Source organism: Enoplosus armatus, chromosome 9, assembly GCF_043641665.1.
Source record: "Enoplosus armatus isolate fEnoArm2 chromosome 9, fEnoArm2.hap1, whole genome shotgun sequence".
Taxonomy (NCBI): Eukaryota; Metazoa; Chordata; class Actinopteri; order Centrarchiformes; family Enoplosidae; genus Enoplosus; species Enoplosus armatus.
In genome coordinates this window covers 23,394,039-23,407,532 of record NC_092188.1, presented here as the reverse complement: position 1 = coordinate 23,407,532, position 13,494 = coordinate 23,394,039, and positions in this window count along the sequence as shown.

The window sequence follows — 13,494 nt, the reverse complement described above, 5'->3', positions numbered from 1 at the left end:
TTTTGAATTCTACTTTTCTTTATTTGATTTGACAGTCAGTTGTTGATTACATGCAGACGTTGATACAACTTCTAGGCTACTTCAATATATATATCACACTAAATCACAACGCAAGTTAGACATTAGGACGTTCCGGACCTTTGCTTGAGGACATTTTCTCTAACTGGACCTCTTTTAGAAGTTTACTTGAATACCCCTGGCCTACATGTTCCAGTTTGTTTTCTACTCCACCATATGAAGGCGTATATAAATAAATTAAACTGTACAACAAAATAAATGCAGGAAAAGGACTGAAGAATAACAAAAACCTTCGGGGTCTGCTAAACAATTGGAGTCCATTTGAAATGTCTAAGTAATCAAATAGTTTTTGCCAATTTATCATTTTTGAGTTTTAAGTTTTCAATAGTAGTCAGATATGTTTTACAATCCCTCCCTATCCTTAAGAACATAAAAGGAGGGCAAATCTTTTAAGCCATATCATTTTATGGATATAATATTCTGCTAAGATATTAATCATGTTGATGAATATGTACGTTTCATCTGCCGAGAAACCGGGATAGTTAAAATATGAGCAATATGTCAGTCTTTGTTAGGATGATATGTATTTTAATTTATTTATTTATTTTTGTTTTTTTTTGGAAAGGTTCCTCTGTAAATCGAACCAAAAGGAAGGAGCATGAAAACAATCTACAAACACATGTTCAATAGTTTCCCCTTCACAATCACAAAAGGTGCATCAGTTGTTTACAGTTGGGAAGAAATAACAGATATCAGCTCTAGCAGGGCAGTACCTGCATACAATCGTAAGTAGAAACTAAAACAAAAAGATGGTGTTCCGTTGTTTTCTGTTATGGGAGGAATATGGGTTTCCAGCAAGGGGCAGTTTTAGTCCCAATCAGAATCAGGAATTCAAAAAGGCAATGGGAAAGACAAGAGAGAAAGGAAAAGGAATATAAGTTGGAAGATTTTGGTATGTGGAAAACAGAGGCACGGTTGAGTGGCATACAGAAGAATAGGAATAGCGAGGGGTGGACTAAAACACAGTGTACTAAGCTAAGTCCGTTTCCCGACTCGAAACATGTCTATCTTTCCGTCTGCATGTCGGTCTGTCTGTTCAGCGGCTGCTTCTCCTCTAATCTTAGAAGTCTGTGTCTTCTTTCTACATTTATTTATTTTATCATTACCATTATTTAATGTGTAGCTAAATGTGCATGATTCTCGCATAATAATTCTATAAAAGCATAACTTTTTTTATATGCCAGACAGTGATGACTCTAGATATTGCTTAATATCGCTAATAATACCCCTTCTGCAGGCAACAGCAACAACAACTTTTCTTTCAGACTATGTCATTGTTATTTTGTTTTTCTTTGTTTTCGTTCTTTTAACCCTTTATCAGGCACTCATTGAAATACTTACACACAAACATTTCAACCCTAGAGTGTCATTGCAGGACACAACAAGACCTTTTTACTTTTGTGACTTTTTTACTTTTGTGACATTGTTAAAAATATTCAATTTTTATGTTGAAAATCAAGATCATTGAAGTTACCATATATGGTTCCTTGCTGGATAAAGGGTTAATAGTAATACCTGGACCCCAAAGCCAGCGATTAAAAGAAAATATACATATATATATATACATCCCAGCTCATTTTCCCATTTTTCACTTTACGAGAAGTGCGATCATGTTTAACAGGCTGAAAAACAAGAATGACTGGGCCTGAAGTAAACTTTTAAAATGTTCAAAACGTGGGATTCGAGCAGGATAAGATAAGAAATGCTATGTTGTCGATCAAACACTGAAAAATATGAAGCCAGATGCGTTTGAATTTATTCAGCTTTTATTCCACATGCTCACCCACTCATGGCACTTTACTCTGCACATTGGAAAAAAAAAGGTATGGGGACACATTGGTCTCTTTGGCAACAGAGCAAGACAGGTGTGTTGTCTGCCGAATATCCACTCCATGATGGCCTACAGAGTGCCGACATGGGCAGCTGGAAGCTGACTGCCATTTACGTCACGGCAACCGGTGTCATTAAAAACCTCGACTTTCTGAGGATTCCATATGACCTTTGACATTGTCATACTACCTGAGTGGATCTGTTAGTTGGCTAGCTTGCCAAATTACTCCACCAACTAACGTGATTCATGATACCAGCTCATGTACTACGACAAATGGCGTTGATTTTAGCCAACAATAAACAAAGTAACACTAACGGTAGAAAGCAAAGGCGTATCAATGTTATAGAGCTTTTTTGGGGGTGATTTTTGTCATTTTATTTGGCTGATTTAGTCTTTATTTGGTTTATTTGGTCATTCGTGACTTCGGGAATGTATAGTTGTTGATTTTTAAAATCAACAATACATGCTTTCCTTTGATCTTTAAAGATCAAAGCCAAACAGAGAAGCTGAAAGTTCTAAATGTGACATCACTTGTAATTGTGATGTCACTGCTTTTACAAGGTCAACTCTGCCGGTGCTGCTCAGTACCAAGTGAGATTTTCAGAGGAGAATACCAATTGTAGGCGATATTCATTGGAAACATTTAACTTTTAGAAATGGCCAAATCATCAGGAAAGGAAAGACGTTTTAAGATAGGACAACACGACGTTCTGTCAGGTAAAACAAGCAAGTACCAGATAGATAAATTCTTGGGCGAGGGGACATTTGGAAAAGTGGCCTCTTGCATAAAGCTAGACACCAAAGAGAAGATGGCCGTGAAGATTGTACGGAAGGACCTGGCCTGGGCTAGTAAAAACGAGGTGGCCATGCTTGAAAAACTCAGGCAGCTTGACCAAGACAAAAACAACCTGGTCAGGTTAAATGAGCATTTTAAACACAAAGGACACGTTTGTCTGGTATTTGAAATGCTGGACATTAGTCTGCATGACCTAATGAAAGATAGGTACTTCGAGCCGCTCTGTTTGTCAGAGATTAGAGTAATCGCACAACAGATGCTTGTAGCTCTGAATGCCCTCAAGAGCATAGGTCTGGCACACGCAGACCTCAAGCCGGACAATGTAATGCTTGTAAATCATCAGTTGCAGCCCTTCAAGCTGAAACTGATTGATTTTGGTTTGGCCACTCAGGTTTCCACAATGTTGCGTGGAAAGAAAATGCAGGCCCTTGGTTACAGGGCCCCAGAGGTCATCTTGGGCCTCCCCTTGAACGAGGCCATCGATATGTGGGCGCTTGGCTGCGTTTTGGCCTTCATGTACCTGGGGAAGCACCTTTATCCAACACAGTGTGAATATGAGGTCATGAGAGTCATTGTGCAGATGCAGGGTCAGCCCAGTGATCACTTGCTGAACACTGGACTTTTTACCAGGAAATATTTCAGAAAGGACCAAGACTCCCCGAGTGCTTCATGGAGGCTGAATACACGAGCTGAATACAGGCTCACAACAGGCTGCATGACCAAACCCTGTAGGGGCATTTTCAACATATTTTCCAGTCTCAATGACCTTGCAAAGACCAAGCCAGGAGTGAAAAGTCCCACTGATTATGAGGACACGCAGGCCTTTTTAAGCCTCCTCAATCGGATGCTGCATGTGGATCCTGCAAAAAGAATCAGCCCCAGCGAAGCTTTAGGCCACCGTTTTGTCACAATGAGACACTTCCGTGGTTGCACCGAGGACAATACTTATGTGACATCAGCCCATTTGACTGTGAAAGACTGCCAACTGGAGCAGTCATCACATAAATTCAAGGGCTTTGTGACATCCAGCGAAGTGATAAGTTGGAATGGAGCATCTAGTACTAGCTTGGATGACCCACTTTCACTTGATGAGGAAGCTGCTGCTGGCACTAATAATGAACCCCCGTCCGATAAGAAACCACCTGGCGCAAATAAGGCAGCTTCACCTGCCCCTGTTAGTCATAATTTACATGAGGACAACACTAACAGTCATGAAGGAACCCCACACTTCACTGAGGTCAAACGTCAGAAGAAGAGGATCCGCAGGTTCTTCTCCAGGATGATGCCCTGTATAAGTTGCTGCAGAGGCAATGACGTTGCATCAATACACACCACATCTGAATGAAGACGTATCATGGGCGGCACAGCAGTGCAATGGTTAGCACTGTTACTGCACAGCAAGAAGGTTCTGGGTTCGAAACGTGCTCTTCTGTGTAGAGTTTACATGTTCTCTCTGTGTCTGCGCGGGTTTACTCCGGGGGCTCCGGTTTCCTCCCACAGCCCAAAGACATGCAGGTTAGGTTAATTGACATATTTTAAATTTCCCATAGGTGTGAATGTGAGTGAATAATATTTGTAAGCCTTATGATTAGCTGGTGGCCTGTCCTGGGTCTACCCTGCCTCTCACTAAAGCTGCAATAGACCCCATCCCCCCGTGACCCTGCAAAGGATAAGTGGGTATCGACAGTCATGGATTTGTTCATTTTGAACCCACTAGGAGCACCCCCCGTCCCCACACCACCATTTCAACACACACACCAATTCTTGATATTATAATTGTGATTAGAATGTTGATGATATAAAACTGCTAATAAACTGCAAAAAATAAAGATGAGTTGTCGCAGTCTATTTTCTTATTTTATGATTTTAGCCAACAATAAATGATATATATATGTCTTTTCACAATGTTGGACATTCAAATTAAACATTGCCAAACTTGTCATATAGCAAGGTAAACGTATGTAAAAGTAATCCCTGTGAGCCAAAAGCTCAGGCTTCTGACTGCTCTGGGTCGCTCTGTGGATGAGACTCTGTGCCTGGTCCAGGCCTTCCAGCACACTGACAAATATGGAGAAGTGTGCCCTGCTGGCTGGAAACCTGGGAGCGACACCATCATCCCAGACGTTGAGAAGAGTAAAGATTTCTTCTCCAAGCAGTAAATCTCTTCTAGCTGACTTCCCAACTGTAGCACTTGCCTTCAGATTAGAGGTGTCCCTGTGAAGCAGTATCTCATGGCGTCCAATGTATTAAACCCAACAAAATCTCAGAACTTGTTGAGATAAATCCTTTTGTTGCAAGTCTTATCCTTTTGTACGTCCAGTGTACAATTGGTGGGGCAACCTCATAGTCTCAAGCACTGAAAGTATAGTTTTGTTCCTTTTTTCAGAAAAAAGTATTCAGTTTGCTCTGAATGCTCTGCCTCCAACAGTTTTTTCTATCTTCATGTCTATCTGACACAAAGATGTCCTTCTATGGTCATCTGCTCCAGACACAGCAGTGACAGCACGGCCACAGATATGAAGAGGAAGAAAAAAAAAAAGTATGTCCACGTAGTAGAGGGACGGGCTCGTCCACTCGTTCAGTCTGTCTGAGGCATTTGGCTGCTCTTCTCAGGATTACTACTCAAAAGTTTGGACGTTGTTCACAGAAAGTACTTTTTCGGTTATGAAGGAAAGTGGGTAGGTCGTTTCTTGACGGACAGATGACTTTACTTGTCGCTCAAGTAATCGTTCCCCACTGCTAACTGTAGCTGCCGTTCGCTAACGTAGACTAGCTGTATTTTGGCCATCGCGGCATTCCGGACACTTAACCTTTTGACGTAAATTATTTAAATAAATATGTCCAGGCCACGCATCAAATATATATCTGTCTTCATTTTTCCCTCCTGTGTGAAATTAGACACCAAAGAGGAGATGGCCGGGAAGATTGTACAGAAGGACCTGGCCTGGGCTGGTAAAAAAACAGGTGGCCATGCTTGAAAACTCAGGCAGCTTGACCAAGACAAAAACAACCTGGTCAGGTTAAATGAGCATTTTGAGCACAGAGAACACGTTTCTCTGGTATTTGAAAGGGGGTCCGCCGATAAGACTCCAGAAATAGACTCCATCCCCCCTTGCAAAAGATAAGTGGGCATAGACAGTCGTAGATTTGTTCATTTGTAACCCAATGAGAGCACCCCCCCCCCCCCACCACCACCACCAACCAACACACATACCAATTCTTGATATTATAATTGTGATTATAATTTTTATTTACAGGGGACCTGTTATGCTTCTCCTTATTTTCTGTCATATATGTCACTTTACAATGTTGGATATTCAAATTAAACATTGCCAAACTTGTCATTTAGCAAGGTAAACGTATGTAAAAGTAATCCCTGTGAGCCAAAAGCTCAGGCTTCGGACTGCTCTGAATGCTCTGCCTCTTGCCTCAAGGCAACACACCCCAAAATGTACCCCCAAATAATTATTTCTTGAAAATTTCTTTAGATTATGTTTATTTGGTCTATTCTATGACAAACATTTTTTTCCCAACTGACATCATAATGCCGACCATACAGGGTTAAATAAAACTTCTCTTAATGCTATTATACTGATAAAATAAAGTCGCAGTTGTCGCAGTCTATTTTCTCGTTTTATGATTTTAGCCAACAATAAATTATGTATCGGTACAAAGCAAAGGTGTATAAACGTTATAGGGTTGTTCTATTATTTTGGCAGATTTTTGTCATTTCACTTGGCTGACTGAGAGCCGCTGCTCAGCAGCGTTCAGCCAGCTAACCCAGAGACGCAGCAGGGGAACACAGTGTGTAACGTTAGAGCCAGAATATTTTCACATCTCACTGGGTGGATTATGCATTTAATTCAACCAAATGGGTGATTGTCGCAACAGTGGAAAGACTTACCAAGACAGATTTGGTGAGCTTTAGTTTGTTTCTGTCGCGTTTGAATGAAGTGTGTTCACAAGGCAATAAGCTAGTCTTCGTCCGGTGGAAGAGAGAAACTTGAATTCATCAATGTGCCGTTGTATTTTTCTGCTGAATAAGTTAAAGCCCCACTCCAGCCAGAGTTTCTTCCTGGTTTTTTAGTAAACGTTCTTTCTCAAACAGAGAACGGGGGTGTGGTTAATAGTCGTACGTAGTCAATTACCATGGCAACCAGATTGGCGTCCTAGTGTAGCCTCTGTGTCAAGGTCAACATCCTTAGCATGGATATTACCATGGCTAGCGATAGTGGTCAGTCTGACGGAAGTTATGAGGTGGAGGATGTTTCTCCACCTCCTTCTCCTGAAAACGAGGACCCCAATGAGACGCTGGCTAATGTACTAAGACAAATGGCGTTGATTTTAGCCAACAATAAACAAAGTAACACTAACGGTACAAAGCAAAGGTGTATTAATGTTATAGGGATTTTTGGGGGGTGATTTTTGTCATTTTATTTGGCTGATTTAGTCTTTATTTGGTTTATTTGGTCATTCGTAACTTCGGGAATGTATAGTTGTTGATTTTTAAAAACAACAATACATGCTTTCCTTTGATCTTTAAAGATCAAAGCCAAACAGAGAAGCTGAAAGTTCTAAATGTGACATCACCTTTGTGATGTCACTGCTTTTACAAGGTCAACTCTGCCGGTGCTGCTCAGTACCAAGTGAGATTTTCAGAGGAGAATACCAATTGTAGGCGATATTCATTGGAAACATTTAACTTTTAGAAATGGCCAAATCATCAGGAAAGGAAAGACGTTTTAAGATAGGACAACACGACGTTCTGTCAGGTAAAACAAGCAAGTACCAGATAGATAAATTCTTGGGCGAGGGGACATTTGGAAAAGTGGCCTCTTGCATAAAGCTAGACACCAAAGAGAAGATGGCCGTGAAGATTGTACGGAAGGACCTGGCCTGGGCTAGTAAAAAAGAGGTGGCCATGCTTGAAAAACTCAGGCAGCTTGACCAAGACAAAAACAACCTGGTCAGGTTAAATGAGCATTTTAAACACAAAGGACACGTTTGTCTGGTATTTGAAATGCTGGACATTAGTCTGCATGACCTAATGAAAGATAGGTACTTCGAGCCGCTCTGTTTGTCAGAGATTAGAGTAATCGCACAACAGATGCTGATAGCTCTGAATGCCCTCAAGAGCATAGGTCTGGCACACGCAGACCTCAAGCCGGACAATGTAATGCTTGTAAATCATCAGTTGCAGCCCTTCAAGCTGAAGCTGATTGATTTTGGTTTGGCCACTCAGGCTTCCACAATGATACGTGGCAAACTCATTCAGGCCCTTGGTTACAGGGCACCAGAGGTCATCTTGGGCCTCCCCTTGAACGAGGCCATCGATATGTGGGCGCTTGGCTGCGTTTTGGCCTACATGTACCTGGGGAAGCACCTTTATCCAACACAGTGTGAATATGAGGTCATGAGAGTCATCGTGCAGATGCAGGGTCAGCCCAGTGATCACTTGCTAAACACTGGACTTTTTACCAGGAAATATTTCAGAAAGGACCAAGACTCCCCGAGTGCTTCATGGAGGCTGAATACACGAGCTGAATACAGGCTCGCAACAGGCTGCATGACCAAACCCTGTAGGGGCATTTTCAACATATTTTCCAGTCTCAATGACCTTGCAAAGACCAAGCCAGGAGTGAAAAGTCCCACTGATTATGAGGACACGCAGGCCTTTTTAAGCCTCCTCAATCGGATGCTGCATGTGGATCCTGCAAAAAGAATCACCCCCAGCGAAGCTTTAGGCCACCGTTTTGTCACAATGAGACACTTCCGTGGTTGCACCGAGGACAATACTTATGTGACATCAGCCCATTTGACTGTGAAAGACTGCCAACTGGAGCAGTCATCACATGAATTCAAGGGCTTTGTGACATCCAGCGAAGTGATAAGTTGGAATGGAGCATCTAGTACTAGCTTGGATGACCCACTTTCACTTGATGAGGAAGCTGCTGCTGGCACTAATAATGAACCCCCGTCCGATAAGAAACCACCTGGCGCAAATAAGGCAGCTTCACCCGCCCCTGTTAGTCATAATTTACATGGGGACAACACTAACAGTCATGAAGGAACCCCACACTTCACTGAGGTCAAACGTCGGAAGAAGAGGATCCGCAGATTCTTCTCCAGGATGATGCCCTGTATAAGTTGCTGCAGAGGCAATGACGTTGCATCAATACACACCACATCTGAATGAAGACGTATCATGGGCGGCACAGCAGTGCAATGGTTAGCACTGTTACTGCACAGCAAGAAGGTTCTGGGTTCGAAACGTGCTCTTCTGTGTAGAGTTTACATGTTCTCTCTGTGTCTGCGTGGGTTTACTCCGGGGGCTCCGGTTTCCTCCCACAGCCCAAAGACATGCAGGTTAGGTTAACTGACATATTTTAAATTTCCCATAGGTGTGAATGTGAGTGAATAATATTTGTAAGCCTTATGATTAGCTGGTGGCCTGTCCAGGGTCTACCCTGCCTCTCACTAAAGCTGCAATAGACCCCATCCCCCCGTGACCCTGCAAAGGATAAGTGGGTATCGACAGTCATGGATTTGTTCATTTTGAACCCACTAGGAGCACCCCCCGTCCCCACACCACCATTTCAACACACACACCAATTCTTGATATTATAATTGTGATTAGAATGTTGATGATATAAAACTGCTAATAAACTGCAAAAAATAAAGATGAGTTGTCGCAGTCTATTTTCTTATTTTATGATTTTAGCCAACAATAAATGATGTATCGGTACAAAGCAAAGGTGTATAAACGTTGTAGGGTTGTTCTATAGTTTTGGCAGATTTTTGTCATTTCACTTGGCTGACTGAGAGCCACTGCTCAGCATTGTTCAGCCAGCTAACCCAGACGGGTATACACTTGAGCCAATGGCTAATGTATTATGACAAATGGCGTTGATTTTAGCCAACAATAAACGATGTAACACTAACGGTACAAAGCAAAGGTGTATTAACGTTATTGGTTTTTTTGGGGGGGGGGGGTGATTTTTGTCAGTTTATTTGGCTGATTTAGTCTTTATTTGGTCATTCGTGACTTCGGGAATGTATAGTTGTTGATTTTTAAAAACAACAATACATGCTTTCCTTTGACCTTTAAAGATCAAAGCCAAACAGTGAAGCTGAAAGTTCTAAATGTGACATCACTTGTAATTGTGATGTCACTGCTTTTACAAGGTCAACTCTGCCGGTGCTGCTCAGTACCAAGTGAGATTTTCAGAGGAGAATACCAATTGTACGCGATATTCATTGGAAACATTTAAGTTTTAGAAATGGGCCAATCATCAGGAAAGGAAAGACGTTTTAAGATAGGAGAACAGGACATTCTGTCAGGTAAAACAAGCAAGTACCAGATAGAGAAATTCTTGGGCGAGGGGACTTTTGGAAAAGTGGCCTCTTGCATAAAGTTAGACACCAAAGAGAAGATGGCCGTGAAGATTGTACGGAAGGACCTGGCCTGGGCTAGTAAAAATGAGGTGGCCATGCTTAAAAAACTCAGGCAGCTTGACCAAGACAAAAACAACCTGGTCAGGTTAAATGAGCATTTTAAGCACAAAGGACATGTTTGTCTGGCATTTGAAATGCTGGACAGGAGTTTATATGACTTAATGAAAGATAGGTACTTCAAGCCACTCCGTTTGTCAGAGATTAGAGTAATCGCACAACAGATGCTGATATCTCTGAATGCCCTCAAGAGCATAGGTCTGGCACATGGAGACATCAAGCCAGATAATGTAATGCTTATAAATCATCAGTTGCAGCCCTTTAAACTGCAACTGATTGATTTTGGTTTGGCCACTCAGGTTTCCACAATTAAACTTGGCAAACTCATTCAGGCCCTTGGTTACAGGGCCCCAGAGGTCATCTTGGGCCTCCCATTGAATGAGGCCATAGACATGTGGTCACTTGGCTGCGTTTTGGCCTACATGTACCTGGGACAGCACCTGTATCCAACACAGTGTGAACATGAGGTCATGAGAGTCATCGTGCAGATGCAGGGTCAGCCCAGTGATCACTTGCTGAACACTGGACTTTTTACCAGGAAATATTTCAGAAAGGACCAAGACTCCCCTAGTGCTTCATGGAAGCTGAATACATGTGCTGAATACAAGCTCGCAACAGGACGCATGACTAAACCCCGTAAGGGTATTTTCAACTTCTTCTTCAATCTAAATGACATTGCGAAGACTCGAGGAGTGAAAAGTCCCACTGATTATGAGGACACGCAGGCCTTTTTAAGCCTCCTCAAGCGGATGCTGCATGTGGATCCTGCGAAAAGAATCACCCCCACTGAAGCTTTAGGCCACCGTTTTGTCACAATGAAACACTTCCGTGGTTGCACCGAGGACAATACTTATGTGAAATCAGCCCATTTGACCGTGAAAGACTGCCAAATGGAGCAGTCATCACATGAATTCAAGGGCTTTGTGACATCAAGTGAAGTAATAAGTTGGAATGGAGCATCCAGTACTAGCTTGGATGACCCTAATAATGAACCCCCATCCACAGCTGGCTTACATGAAACCGCCAACGCAGACCCAAATTGCGGAACCACAGCCGCACAAGATAGAACCACTGCTGGCAATAGTGATGAAACCCCATCCACAGCTGACTCAGATGACGCCAATGCTGCTGATAGTGATGAAGGAACCACACACTTCATTGAAGTTAAATGTCGAAAGAAGTGGCTCAAGAGGATCAACGGATTCTTCTCCAGGATGATCAAATCTACACGTTGCTGCAGAAAATTATCTTAAACAAAGACACACCACATGTAAACGGAGAAATATCATGGGCGGCACAGTGGTTAGCACTGTCACAGCACAGCAAGAAGGTTCTGGGTTCGAACTTGCTCTTCTGTGTAGAGTTTACATATTTAGTGTGGGTTTACTCCGGGGGCTCCGGTTTCCTCCCACAGTCCAGGTTAGGTTAACTAACTACTTTAAATTTCCCATAGGTGTGAATGTGAGTGAGTGAATGATATTTGTGAGTCTTGTGATTGGCCGATGACCTGTCCAGGGTCTACCCTGCCCTCTCACTTATGCTGAAATAGACTTCATCCCCCCGGTGACCCTTCAAAGAATAAGTGGGCAGAGACAGGCATGGATTTGTTAATTTAGAATCCAATAGGAGCACCCCCTGCCCCTACACCACCATTCCAACACACACACACACCAATTCTTGATATTATAATTGTGATGAATAAAACTGCCATTAGGCTGAATATATGTTTTGTGTAAACCTGCTCTTTTACTAGATGTAGAAATTAAATATTTTAATAATGCTCATTTTTGCAGGTTAAGTTCTTTAGTCACATTACCTGCCCCACTCCCAGGTTACACCTCATCTACAGTAAAAACTATATCTGCAGTCATGTCAGCTCGAACATATTGTGTTATAGAGGTGGCTTGGTCTGGGCCTCAAATCACCTACTGTATAGATAACCTATACGGTAGTGATCTATTCCGTATAGATAATGAATTAATTATGAATGGAATAAAAATTTAACTGAGATAAAAAATATATAAAATAAAAAAGTCGCAGTTGTCTATTTTCGGCCGCAGGGTTCAGTGCCGACTTTAGGAAGTCAGGTGACGTAGGATAAAAAGCGACAAAGTCCATGTTGAATATAGGTTGGGTTGATGGATGAATGGATCCAACACAGATCGTTCACCTGGGACACTGCTGTTTGAGTCCTGTGTGAAACTGGGAGGTATTTTTTTAACCCAAACCATGGTCCTTTCCTAAACCTAACTAAATGCTTTCTAACACGTGGTTAATGTTGTGAAACGGTCGCCGATTGGTTAGGTTCATCCCCAGTTGCGCGGATGAATTGCTGGCTGGCTAACGTAGCAAAATAATGTCTTGAGTGGATAATGTCAGCTAATTCATCCAGACTCCCGGGGCTGATCTGGCTGATAAATTGGCTAGCTTTCAGTTTGCATATCATTTTAACAGCTAACGATACGAAGAAACCAATGCCAGATCCATGCTGCGTAGCTAAGTTACAGCTAGCTGGCTAAGCTTAGCTTGCTCGCTGACAATATGGCTTTTAAAATACTACCTGAGTGGATCTGTTAGTTGGCTAGCTTACTAGATCAGCTAACGGGATTCATGACACCCGCTGATGTATTACAACAGACGGTGTTGATTTTAGCCAACAATAAATGATGTAACGGTACAAAGCAAAGGTGTATTAACGTTATAGGGTTGTTCTCTCTCTGATACTGATTCTGATTCTGATTGTTTTGGCAGATTTTTGTCATTTCACTTGGCTGACTGAGAGGCAGCAGGGGAACACAGTGTGTAACGTTAGAGCCAGAATATTTTCACACCAAACTCAGTGGATTAAGGGTTTATTTTGACCAAAACGGTTTTATTTATTATTTATTAGACTAAAAAAATGTTAAGAGAGCTTGTGGAGCGCCGCAAACTCGCAGCTCGCACACATCTCCCAGCTTAAACTACGGGGGTTGCCGGTGTTTTATCCGGCGTTGGTTGCTTCGTAACGTTAGCTGATGAAGTAACTTGCAAACGGTAAGCTAGTCAGTATCACGGAGCCAATTGGCCTAATAAATATAGGAACATTACAGATAGTAACCCAGAGAGGCAGCAGGGGAGCACAGTGTGTAACGTTAGAGCCAGAATATTTTCACACCAGTGGATTAAGGGTTTATTTTGACCAAAACGGTAATTGTTGGAACAGTGGAATGACTTACAGAGACAGGTTTGGTGAGTTTTAGTTTGTTTCTGTCGCGTTTGAATGAAAGTGTGTTTCATG